At 40.7% G+C, this 13,727-nt stretch overlaps 1 protein-coding gene across 1 annotated transcript in view; it reads right to left on the bottom strand.

The window, feature by feature from the left end:
* Positions 1-13,727, bottom strand: part of LOC121520456 (disks large-associated protein 1-like) — a 192,657-nt gene that overhangs the window by 131,821 nt on the left and 47,109 nt on the right. The window contains exon 2 of the mRNA XM_041803916.1: positions 1,464-1,548. The gene's annotated coding sequence lies outside the window, so the exon portion shown is untranslated. The remainder of the gene's footprint in view (positions 1-1,463; positions 1,549-13,727) is intronic.

Raw genomic sequence — 13,727 nt, 5'->3', positions numbered from 1 at the left:
CACCTGCTGGTCTTTGAAGGAGCAGGGGGAATCCCAAAATACTGAACTAGTAAACACACAACATAGGAGTTATCATACACTATATTGCCAAAAGTATTCACTCACCCATCCAAATAATGTAAATCAGGTGTTCCAATCACTTCCATGGCCACAGGTGTATAAAATCAAGCACCTAGGCATGCAGACTGTTTCTACAAACATTTGTGAAAGAACGGGTCGCTTGACTGGTTCACAATAAGCACTTTATAACTTATGATACAGCAGTGAGGAAAGTGTTCAGTGGTTATATTATGAAGTCCAAAAGTTCCAGATTCTTCATGTAATTTTCAAGGTCAATAAGAAATATTCAAATCATTATGACTTTTTTTTCTTGTGTATATTACATGACATTTTAGTGTGTAATAGATATTTTTCACCAAAACGAGTGGTGTAAAACTAAAAATAATACACTTTCCCTGCTCTTTGAAACATTTATGAAGGGCTAATCTTTCATTTTTAAGTGCCATATGCTATTTAAACATTCTGAATAGGTTTGCAGTTAAAAATTTGGTAATTCTTGGGCCAAGTCAAAATTGACCCGGGCCATACTGTGAAGGTACAGAATATGAACAGTATGTAAGGGTTAAATGGGCGAGAAATGGGGAAAAAGGGGAAAAAAATTGCAAGAAGCTGGATAAAAGGGCCAAAAATGGGCTAAAAGCAGTAAAAAAGGAATTAAAGTTGCAAAAAACTGCAAATAAGTAATAATTTCTGAGGTAAAATTTTCCATTTTGAAGGTTTTCTGGGGGAATAATATTTCACATTAAGATATAAAGAGCCAGAAATCGTCACAAAAGAGCCACACATTGAGTATCACTGGTCTAGAGATATCAACGATCTGCCAGAGCAGAGAGCTGGCTGCTCCAGCTGCTGCTGTTCTATCGTCCTCTTCAGCAGAGCAGACTCATGACGGCGAGTGAAAGGGAAGTAAAGATGAAGTCTTTAAATCTCTGTCCTCAGTAGGGCTGGGCGATACAATAATACACAATATATACCACAATATTTTGAAGTCTCCTCTAAATCGCTGTATACATATTGAATTCTGCCCTATGATGCATAAAACAACAACAGGATTTTTTAAACTGTTTTCAGAAAGAGTAAAAATCAATATGACGTTAAATTTAGCCCACTTTTTTATTTTGAAAGAAGAAGAGAAAATGAGTTTGTGTCAGCAGAAATCTTCGTTATTACTAGACTGATCTAGCAGAGCTTTCTGGTGTTTCTATGTTATGAAATTTCACTGCTGTGCTCCGATGGTAATGACGGTGATGATCATGATGACCCATGAAATAAAGAGAGATCCACACTGTCTCTGTGGTCTGAACTGGGCTGAAGGAGTCAGAGTGGATCTGGATGGATGCTCCTGAAGCCTCATGAAGATGAACTCAAACTGCAGGTAAATGGAGCTGCTTCTTCTCACTCACCTCTCTTAAACTGCCATCATCGTGGAGCTGTCGCTAACTGGAGCGGACTGACATCTCTGTGTAACTGGTCTCACATCTACTCCAGCTGTGTGGAAAAACAGACAGAGACACGGTTACTGGAAGTCCTCGGACAAACGTCCTCTATAGATCCAAGCATGATGGAGGGCTGGGCGTCCCCCAGTCTGTAAAAGCACAGACCTTAAACTCTGAGCTAAGTCTAACCATCAGTGTCCACCGAGTCATCACTGTCAACCCTCTGAGCTCTGCTGGATCAGCAGTGATCCCACATGTCCTTCACAGTACCTCAGAAACCATCAGACCAATCTCTACAGAAGACCTCTGATCAGAAGCTGAACCTGATTATGGAGGGCGCTGGTCAGCGCTGTTTTAGGAGAAGGGGGCGGTAGCTGTGGGCGTGGTTCTGAACTGTGAGCCAATCGCTCACAGTACAGAACCACGCCCATAGCTACTACACACTGGGTCTGCTATTGTCGGATGTGTTTTTGTTTTATCTGTTCCAAAAAAATGTCACACAGTCTGACCTTGCACACTGAGTCCAATGCGTATTGATTTGCCTTCACTGCAAAATTTGGTATAATGTGACAAACCGTTTCGTACTGCGAGCCTGCGGCTCTGTCACGCCTTTAAAATCCCGCTGGATCCATCCTGACAGAGAACTTCATACAGCACACGCTGCAATCTGCTGGTGAATTGTACTGACGAGCACATCACTCCCTCTCTAGTCCAGGGGTCCTTTCAGCCCGCGACCCCCAAAATAAAGGTGCCAGAGACCGGGGACCCCCACTGGACCTGAAGGTGGTTGAACACAGCCATGCAAATTCAAAAATAGTCATGTGGAGACAAGGCCAACCATTAGGGGGTGAAATGGGAGAGATTTCTGGGGGCCAGCAAAATCCTGGTCCATTGTAAAGTTAAACTGTGGTATTTTATATTTAACCTCAATAATAACCACTCTTATCAAAGAAACACATTTTGATTCGTTTGTGTAGTAAGTAGACCTCTTAAAAATGTAAATCCTTTTGTTAGAAACAGAATTAAAAGACATTAAAAAATAGCTAAAATGGGTTAGTAATGGCAAGAAAGTGAAGTTAAATTTTAAAAGTAGCAGAAATGGGTTAGAAATGCTAAAAATTGGATAAAAGTGGCATCAAATAACCAAAAAAAAAACAACAAAAAATAGTTAAAGTGGCTAAAATGGGCATATTAAGTGGTGAAAGGGATTCAAAAATGGCTGAAATGGTGTTAAAGTGGCAAAAATAGGTGGACATTTGGTGAAATGGGATGAAAATTGACATAAACTGGCAAAAAAAAGGTTAGCTGAGGCAGAAACGGTGAGAAACTGGCTGAAAAATGGCTTATCAAATAGTGAAATGTGGCTTAAAAAGTGGTAAAGAGGGGTTAATAGTGGCAATAATGGGTCAACAGAGCCAACAATAGATTTGGTTTAAAAGTGGCAAAAACAGGCAGAAAAAGTGGTGGAAGGGTTTAAAATGGACAAAAAAATGGGTTTTAAGTAGCAAAAATGGGTTAAAATGAGGCAAAATTGGTGTTAAGTAGCAACAGTGTGATTAAAAAATGTTTGTAGTTTTTTTTAAGGCATCTGGAGACCCCCTCTTAGTGTCTCGTGACCCCAATGGGGTCTCAACCCCAAGGTTGAGAACCCCTGCTCTAGTCGTAGAGATGTGACAGACAGAATGTTCATCCAATCACACTCTGAGTTTTTTTTTTTTTTTTTCAAATCCTCTGCCCTTTCCAAAACACTCAGTATTGAAGGTTTTCCAGATGGATGTGTGAAGCAAAGGTTAGAGGATATCCGGTTCTTTCAAAATAAAACACAATGCATGGACTCCTGATCGTAAATCATCACTAAGAATGAATTTTACATAAAACCACAGATCCTTTAAGCAAACATTAACCTTTAAACTTCCTCACCCAATGGTGGAACCAATAACATCATGGACTTATACTGGAAAGGATGATAATAACCCCAGAAGGTAAAATCTTCTGCTGATGACATATTCCTGTGTAACCTCGCAGTTCTCCTGTGATCTCTGCCCTCTGATCAGGGATCACGACGCAGCGCCTGCTCTGAAAAAACCAGACGGATGAAAACGTCGCAGTCACTTTGCAATCATGATTAGAACCACGAGCTCGATTTTCTATTTTAACGTGAATCCGACAGACAGAAGGTTCGTCCAATCACAGGCAGAGAATTTTTCCTGCCCTTCCCAAACGCTCTCTATGAGAGGTTTCCCAGATTAATGTGGAATATATCCACGACACGGAGATATGAAAGAGTCTGTGTGGGCGTCAGGTTAGAATGGATGAGAGGAAAATAGACTGGAAATCTTTTCATCAACTACAGAATAGAGATCGTCAGACATTTAGAGCCCAAACAGAAGAAACCTAAGAACAAGGAGGCCGTTCAGAGCTAAGAGGCAGCTTTGGATGAAAGATTGAAGAAAAATCTGAGACCAGAATCAACAAGTCTTGATTTTAGATCGTTCAAATGAACTGTAGAAGTGTGTAACAACAATGACTCCATAGTCCAGCCAGCAGTAGCTTCCAGGCTTGGGATTTCATTGATCCCTCAGATAAAGGTTTGATCCTGCTGTGTCTCAGAAATGATCCTGACTACCTCAGAGGTTGATGGAGGATAAAACTAATGGAATACTCCGCAGCTCAAAGCCTTCACAGACGCGTCAGAGCTTCTTTAATCTGGTAGTACTATGAGAGACTTTTCCCGTCCATATGTAGAGCTGTGAGATCTTTCTGGAAATAGATGGTATGTGTCTGCAGGTCACAAGAACAAATCAATAGTTCCTTGGAAGCAAAATTTCACAGAATCATAAACACACATCACACATTTACAGCCAAGGTGTTTATGGTAAACTTCCTTCACTCCAGTCCACAGTTCATTTCCACGTCTATTTCTGGGATAGCTAACCGCTAAAGCTACGCTTCCTTTAAGGCTGCTGCTGGATGTTTAAAAGCTTCTGTTAGAGTAAAAACTGCCACTCCTGCATCGGTCCGACCATCTAATACTGCCAGCATGCACGAGTTGCACTAGTGAAGGAAGAGCACAGCTGGGTCAGATCTGCTCTCTAGCATAGAAGGACTCCAAACACAAAAGACCTTTACTTCACAATATCAAGGTCCTCAACATGAAGAATCCCCAATTACACTCAGAAGACGAAAAATCAGCTCTTCAGGAAAGGATTTTATCACGAGTGAAGAACTTTGAACCTCAGACAATGGGCCCCTGATAAACCCAGAGAATGGACCCTGATAAACCCAGAGAATGGACCCTGATAAACCCAGAGAATGGACCCTGATAAACCCAGAGAATGGACCCTGATAAACCCAGAGAATGGACCCTGATAAACCCAGAGAATGGACCCTGATAAACCCAGAGAATGGACCCTGATAAACCCAGAGAATGGACCCTGATAAACCCAGAGAATAGACCCTGATAAACCCAGAGAATGGACCCTGATAAACCCAGAGAATGGACCCTGATAAACCCAGAGAATGGACCCTGATAAACCCAGAGAATGGACCCTGATAAACCCAGACAATGGACCCTGATAAACCCAGACAATGGACCCTGATAAACCCAGACAATGGACCCTGATAAACCCAGACAATGGACCCTGATAAACCCAGAGAATGGACCCTGATAAACCCAGAGAATGGACCCTGATAAACCCAGACAATGGACCCTGATAAACCCAGAGAATGGACCCTGATAAACCCAGACAATGGACCCTGATAAACCCAGAGAATAGACCCTGATAAACCCAGAGAATGGACCCTGATAAACCCAGAGAATGGACCCTGATAAACCCAGAGAATGGACCCTGATAAACCCAGAGAATGGACCCTGATAAACCCAGACAATGGACCCTGATAAACCCAGACAATGGACCCTGATAAACCCATGACATAGGTCACTAGCACATCTGTGATGCTGTGGGGGTGTTTTAGTGTCATGGCATGGCTCACTAGTACAACAGTGAAGGTACCAGTAAAATGGTGAGGTACGTGCAGGTTTAGGAACACATTTCCCCATCCAGGTTTGTTTTTCAGGGCTGTCCCAGCTTATTTCAGAGAGATAATTCCAAGACACAGTCTGCAAGAGTTGCAACAGCATGGCTTCACATAACAGAGGTCAGGGCCTAGATGGGTCTGCATGTAAAAGATGAGGATGGAATGTATCATGAGCTTTAAAGGACGACATCATCAAAGGCAGAAGATAGAATGTTAGCGAAGCTGGGGACGTTGGGTTCCTACTCCTTGAGGCCATAGTTGGTAACTTTTGGAAAGTGGAACTGGGGTAGGACCCGTTCACCTACTTGTTCCAGAAGTTGCCAACCAAGAACCATCAGCATAAAGGAACCTGTCCTCCTCTGAGAATGTACAGAACATTATGAAGCACCAAAACACAACAACGGAAAGCCTGCAGTGTAGAGCAAGAACGGGAGAGTTCCTTTAAAACCCTTCAGCCGTTAGTGTCTGCCCAGACACTAACAGACATGCTTGTGTCCCATCTTTTTTGGACTTGGAGTTAGAATAGAAAGGGCACTTGTAGTGCTGTGGTGGTTGTAGACCTCCAAGCGGCAAATAAAAGCCCTAGCCCTGTGAATGTTGTAGTTGTTTTACTGAAGTGTTCGTAGAGGAAAATCCTTAAACAGAGAAAAAAGAACCTCAGCTGCTCTGATCAGCTCCGACATTTCCTGCAGACATGTTTGACTCAAACAGGGAAATCATTTGATGTCGGGTTGGAGCTGCTGCACTTTTAGGAGCTAATGATTGGAGTGGTTTAAAAAGATAATCCATTACAGATTTTTAATCCCTGCCCTCAGCCAAAACACACCAAAGCTTAATCCTGAAACACTCACGTACAAAACAACACGTCGACTTAAAGAAGTTGTCACTGCAGAGACAAAATAAAGGCATGCGAAGGACTGAAGGGCCCCTCGGCTTATGAAACATCCTACACGTTGTTGATTTAATATGAAGCTTTAATAAAACCCTGACTGAGGGATGCAAACACAAGCAAACGCTACAAACATGAACACCGGTTATTTTAGGCTCTTTCTGTCACATTCATGCTCGGCCTGCAGCACTCTGACTTTTATTGAACAGATCCGACATCAGACGTTTAAAGCTCAGTGTTTCATTGGCAGCTCCACACCGATGAGAGAGGAGATCACACTCACAGCTCCTGGATACTAATGGAGCAGATGTTAGGATGGTTCATCACACTCACTCTTTAAAGAATGACATTGAAACCATGACATGTGCTCTACAGGTACAACGTAGCATTAACCTCTTCTAATCAGCTACTTGTACTCCATTATAGCCCAGAGGGACAGGAAGGGATTTCTGTAAAAGCTCGATCTATGATAACGTTTGGTGATGATTATGACCAGTGTTGGGAGTAACACGTTACTTAGTAACTGTAACTTTTAAGGTAACTAGCAGTGTAACACATTTCTTTCTAAAATCATTAATGCCATTACGATTACTGAGAATTTAAATCACTTGTTACTTTCACAGTCGACCAGTCATTGATGAAGGTCAGTAAACATCCGCTTCAATTCAATCATCCAATCCATTAAACAGCAAACAAGAGCGATGACGCCACGTACGCCAACAACAAACTCATCATGTCGGCTGTGTGGGAGAAGTTTGAGGAGTGGGAACAAGACAGCAAAGCAGCTGTTTGCATCGCCTTTAAAGTACGTGTGATGGAGGAAAAGCACGACAAAACACCTTCAACACCACCAGATTGATTCTGCATTTAACCCTCAGATGCCACTATGTCCGTTTTGAGGACATTCATCATTTTTATCATCATTTTTTTGGCTGATAGTCACATTTTTATAGATTGAGGCATCAAATTTGGCCAAAGTTATTATTTTTCTTCATATTTAAAAAATAATAATAAATAAAAAAATAAACACAGTATCGCCTATAGAACGCCCATGACGCGAAATAGCTCCATCCACCCTTGTTTGTCCATAATTGGACACACAGACTTCCATTAAAAACACGTTTTTTTGACTGTGTGTCTATGGCACCAAAACAATAACAACTCTTTTATTGCAGTCAGTCGATCACCAGGGATCTAAATTTCACCATTCAACAGTGATCCAGCAGATCGCACGAGCTTATTATTTTAACCCCTAAGGTAACGCAGACACTGTTTACCTTCCATGGACCCAGAGAGTGGGCTACATGTGTAAGGAAAAGTTTGTGTGCTCCTACGTGTGTGATCGGGTGTGAATCTGCGTCTATATTTACAGTTGGACATGCGGTATGTAGAGTATTAACAGGAGAAAATGTTACCTCTGAGTTCTGCAGTCTGGGACTAAGAAAGAGTGACGTGGACAATTCAACATTTCCCTCATTTCATAGTAAGTGGGTGGACATGCATGAGGATGCACGGGTCCTTTCGATCAATAGGTAAGAATATATCATATCTCAAAGATGCAGTACATTTATACACACATGGACAAAATTGTTGGTACCCCTCTGTTAATGGAAGGAAAACCCACAATGGTCACAGAAATAACTTGAATCTGACAAAAGTAATAATAAATAAAAATTAATTGAAAATTAACCAATGAAAATCAGACATTGCTTTTGAACTGTGGTTCAACAGAATTATTTGAAAAAACAAACTCATGAAACAGGCCTGGACAACAATGATGGTACCCCTAGAAAAGATGTAAAATAATGTGACCATAGGGACATGTTCAACCAAGTTGTGCCCTCCAATTAGCATCACAGGTGTCTACAAACTTGTAATCAGTCAGTCGGCCTATTTAAAGGGTGACAAGTAGTCACTGTGCTGTTTGGTGACATGGTGTGTACCACACTAAACATGGACCAGATGAAGCGAAGGAGAGAGTTGTCTCAGGAGATTAGAAAGAAAATTATAGACAAGCATGTTAAAGGTGAAGGCTATAAGACTTTACCTTTACCTTTATAAGATCTCCAAGCAGCTTGATGTTCCTGTGACTACAGTTGCACATATTATTCAGAAATTTAAGATCCACGGACTGTAGCCAACCTCCCTGGACGTGTCTGCAGGAGGAAAATTGATGACAAATGGAAGAGAAGGATAATATGAATGGTAACAAAAGAGCCCAGAACAACCTCCAAAGACATTAAAGGTCAACTCCAAGATCAAGGTACATCAGTGTCAGATCGCAACATCCATCATTGTTTGAGCCAAAGTGGACTTCATGGGAGACGACCAAGGAGGACACCACTGTTGAAAACAAATCATAAAAAAGCCAGACTGGAATTTGCCAAACTGCATGTTGACAAGCCACAAAGCTTCTGGGAGAATGTCCTATGGACAGACGAGACAAAACTGGAACTTTTTGGCAAGGCACATCAGCGCTACGTTCACAGACGCAAAAATGAAGCATACCAAGAAAAGAAGACTGTCCCTACTGTGAAACATGGAGGAGGCTCTGTTATGTTCTGGGGCTGCTTTGCTGCATCTGGCACAGGGTGTCTTGAATCTGTGCAGGGTACAATGAAATCTCAAGACTATCAAGGTATTCTAGAGAGAAATGTGCTGCCCAGTGTCAGAAAGCTTGGTCTCAGTCGCAGGTCATGGGTCTCGCAACAGGATAATGACCCAAAACACACAGCTAAAAACACCCAAGAATGGCTAAGAGCAAAACATTGGACTATTCTGAAGGGGCCTTCTATGAGCCCTGATCTAAATCCTATTGAACATCTGTGGAAGGAGCTGAAACATGGCGTCTGGAGAAGGCACCCTTCAAACCTGAGACAACTGGAGCTGTTTGCTCATGAGGAGTGGGCCAGAATACCTGCTGAAAGAAGCAGAAGTCTCACTGAAAGTTACAGAAATCGTTTGATTGCAGTGATTGCCCCAAAAGGTTGTGCAACAAAATATTAATTTAAAGGTACCATCATTTTTGTCCAGGCCTGTTTCATGAGTTTGTTTTTAAAATAATTCTGTTGAACCACAATTCAAAAGCAGTGTCTGATTTTCATTGGTTAATTTTCATTAAATTTTTATTTATTATTACTTTTGTCAGATTCAAGTTTTTTCTGCGACCATTGTGGGTTTTTCTTTCATTAACAGAGGGGTACCAACAATTTTGTCCACGTGTGTATATGCGTGTAATTGGCATATTTGTGGTCACTTTTGGTTAGGGGTGGAAATGTGCGTGTTCGTGATTCATATCCTACATATTTCCTCTGATTCTTCATGCCTGTACATCAAATAAACCTAACATGAACAAATGCATTCACTCGCTTATGATTTGAAAGAGAACGAGGCTCAAGAAAAGGAGGGTAAAACTGGCGTGTTTACGCACACATGGACTCATCTGCTCAGCGTCGACGCTATCTCACTGAATCCAAGTCATAGGCACAGAGGACAATAAGTGGCTTAAAAAGGGTTTTAACTTTGATTTTTATTTTTTTTTTAATAGTTGTCAGGGTTGAAGTTGTTGAAGAGAACTAAAGCAGTGAAAGTTTAAAAAAAATAAAAAAGGAAAATGATTATTTTATTAACACCTTTCCACATGTCCGTTTTCGGACAAATAAGGACAGATGTAGCTAATTATGGAAATTGGAACTACAGAAAAAATTTCAATGAATCAAAATAAATTTTACTACTCATCATTGGCATGGCCCAGACTCTATATATTGATTTTTTTTTTTGTTTTGTTTTTTTCTAGATCATTTTATATGTAAATTATGGTGTTTTTGTGTTTTTTACCATAAAAAATACCAGTGACATGGTGTACAATAAGTGGCATAAAAAAGGGTGTAACATTGAATTTATTTATTTATTTATTTATTTATTTATTGTGGTCAGGGTTGAAGTTGTTGAAGAGATTTGAAGCAGTGAAAGTAAAAAAAAAAAAAATTGAAAAATGGTTATTTTATCAACACCTTTCTGCATGTTCATTTTCAGGACAAACAAGGACAGATGGAGATAAAAAATTATAAGGGAGCGAGGGTTTAAAACCATCACCCTGATGACTACAAGGACTTTCTTCAGATAAAGAATGACAAAACTTTGTGCCAGGGAAAACTCGTCACTTAAGTCACTGGACAAAGCTAAGAAATACAGCAGAGACCACCCAAAGGTAAGGAGCTGAACAGGAGAATCATTGAATTTATAGCTCTTGATAATCAGCCTTTGGTAGAATATACGAACTTCTGCAGGCTACTGATGCATTTAAAGCCCTGCTACGTTATACCTAGCAGACGTTTATAGCCTTACCTGAACTGCAAAACTTCATTTCCAGTCACGTAGAGAAGCTCCTCGCCAAAGCTAAACATATTAGCTTCACCACGGATATATGGACATCAAGTGTCCGTCCTGTTAGCATGTTGAGCCTCACTGCCTCAGTGGATATGAGGATTCACTCTTGAAAAGCCTGTCCTACACTCACAGGAGTGCTCCGGTTCTCACTTTTGATAACATGTTTGGGATATGGAAAACAGAGACAAAGAACGTGCATGTCATCCTACGTGACAGTGGGAAAAACACGGCAAAAGCAACAACGGACTTCTGTGTGCCAAGTCCCCCATGAATGGCACACACTCTGCAGCTGCCCTGTCTCCAGCATTGGAGATGTGGATGTCACTGTGTTGTTACAGAGCTGTTTACGGTGAAATGCCCTTTAAACTTGGATGCTTAGTAAGTTTGTGCTGTTTAAAGCAGAATCAGGAGACTTCAGGTGAAGTTTTATTTCTGTTGTTCATCTTGAGTCTCAGAAATTTAAAACCATATTTAAGCTCTGAACTATAGCCAGACTTTTTTGCATTTAAGAATCTATCTTTTTGTTGCTGATGTTGTTATTTAAAGCCCGTTGTCAGGAGCATCTCAGGGAGCCATCCTGCAGACTGGCTGAGTAATAAGGAGAATGAGGCCCCGTTTCCACGACGTTTTCCAGTGAAAATGCAAACATTTTTTACCGTTTACATGGTAACGGCGTTTTGGTGCCTGAAAATGGAACTTTTTGGAAATGGGCTCCAGAGTGGAAGTTTTTCAAAACGCCCCTGTCTCCGTGTAAACAGGGAAACCGACACTTTCTGAAAACGGACAGGCGCACTGCGGCTGCAGTAAATATCCATGCATGAATAGGCTTATAACGCATGCGCAGGTGGGAACATAGATATCTATAGAACACTAGATATGCCAGCACGCTGTAGCAGCTCGCTAAGCGGCATGCCTACGTGCCGGCCATCTTGGCGGGGGCGACGTTCTCATTAAAGGCAATGCATACATTGAAAATAAACCACAACTTGCTCATTTCTCAGCTGATTTTCATGCGGTCTGCTTTATTGCCAGTCAAAACAAGTGCTATTAATACAGAACATTTGATTTAAAAAAAAAAAAAAAAAAAAAGAGAAGGGCTTTCTACCAATGTAGCCTACAGTTTTAATTTTACTCTTTAAGTCCAGAGGTCTGGGAATCTTTTATGTTCAGCCATTATATATTTATAAATGTATATACATAGACATATAGTTGTATGTATAAACATAGAAAGATAAAGATATACATATATAGAAAATATGTTTTTAGATCGAAAGATTTAATTGTAAAGGTAATCAAATAATCATTTATATGAATTTATTTGTCTCTCTCTCCCTCCATATCTCTCTCTTTATATATATATGTGTTTATAGAAACAAACACACTGTGGAGATAGAATAGAATAGAGTCTATTGCCATTTGTACAAGTTAGAAACAGGTACATTGAAATTGTTGTGCTACCAAAAGCCACTTTAGGATCCCGGCGCTTCTGGACCAACTACTACTGCAGATACTGGCATTGCTACTACAACTGGTAATACTGTTACAAATGCTGATACTACTTCTATGACTTTAAAGGCTATTTATACTACTACCACTGCTGCTTGTACAACTATACTCCAGCTACTATTAATCGTCTGGTATTTGGCTGTCAAGCTGCTAGCTCACGTTAGTGTCATGCTAGTAGCCAGGTAGTCACTGAAGCTCTCAACAAAGTTTAATGATGAAAAAAGAGCCAAAAACTATTTTTAACCTCTGAAAGGTTATTTCCATTTTCCTTGTTTCAACCGTACGGTGTAGTGTGCAACCGTATTCAGCAGTGCAGGCATCCTTGTTGTTTTAGTTTTCGTACCATCTACAACCATGGAATGCCCCGACACTTTTGCCCTCACTAGCTTAGCCTCGCCGTAGGCACGCAGCTCAAAGGGGCGTGTCGTATCTACTCTTCTATATATATCTGTGGGTGGGAAGCCCAAAACAAAACAAAGATGGCCGACACCAGTGTACTGTTCGTGTTACACATGTATGACACATATTTGTCCACCTTGTAGTTTAGGGTCACTCAAAGCAGCAGTTCCACCTTGTTGTTGGTCCAAACAAAAGTCCTGCTCGCCATCTTGGATGTCTACACCGTAGGGGAATAGCGCTGTACTACTTATCTTCAGAGGAAGGAAGTGTCTGTGTGCATGCGCCATTTTGGTTCACTGCAAAATCACACCGCCATCTACGGGCCTGGCATGTACACTGCATCGTTTTTGGTGTTTCCCGCAGTCTCCTGTGAACAGAGATCATTTTGAAAACGTTGCTGTCTGAACGTGGAACTTTTTGGAAACGAAAACGGAAAGGGAAAACAAAGCAAGACATTGTCATGTAAATGGGGCCTCAGTCTAAATGTATAAGCTATTCCTTTTTTTCACTGTGGAGCTCAGTGTCAGCAGGTTATTTTGCTGCTGTTTATTACCCTCAAAGATGCAGATGACTTTGGCTTTACTGTTGAAAATACATGTATCATGTTATGCACATGTAATGCAAAGACATTACTGTAGGTTTTTCATTAGTGTATGGCTTTATTTGAAAAAAAAAAACATCCTTTGTTTCTGATGAAAATCAATTTTTTTGTCTGTTTCTAAAAAATAGACTACCAATATTAAAATAATATTTGTAGTACAGGATGGAATTGGTGTTTTTTACACTGAAAAAATGTAATTAAATATTAGTATCAGCTAAAGTGAGTTTTAAAATATCGTCATATCTGATATCGGCAAAGATCCATCGTGCATCCCTTATTATGACCGCTCACATCAGGAGGACAACAATCTGAAGCTTGTTTATACTTTCAAAATCCATCATATTCCTCTACTTGTGGTACATCTGTCCAAAAACAATGCATCTGTATCTATTCTGCCTCTCAGCTGTAG

This window comes from Cheilinus undulatus, linkage group 13 (assembly GCF_018320785.1).
Source record: "Cheilinus undulatus linkage group 13, ASM1832078v1, whole genome shotgun sequence".
NCBI classification, from domain to species: Eukaryota; Metazoa; Chordata; class Actinopteri; order Labriformes; family Labridae; genus Cheilinus; species Cheilinus undulatus.
This window is presented reverse-complemented; position numbering and strand designations above follow the sequence as displayed.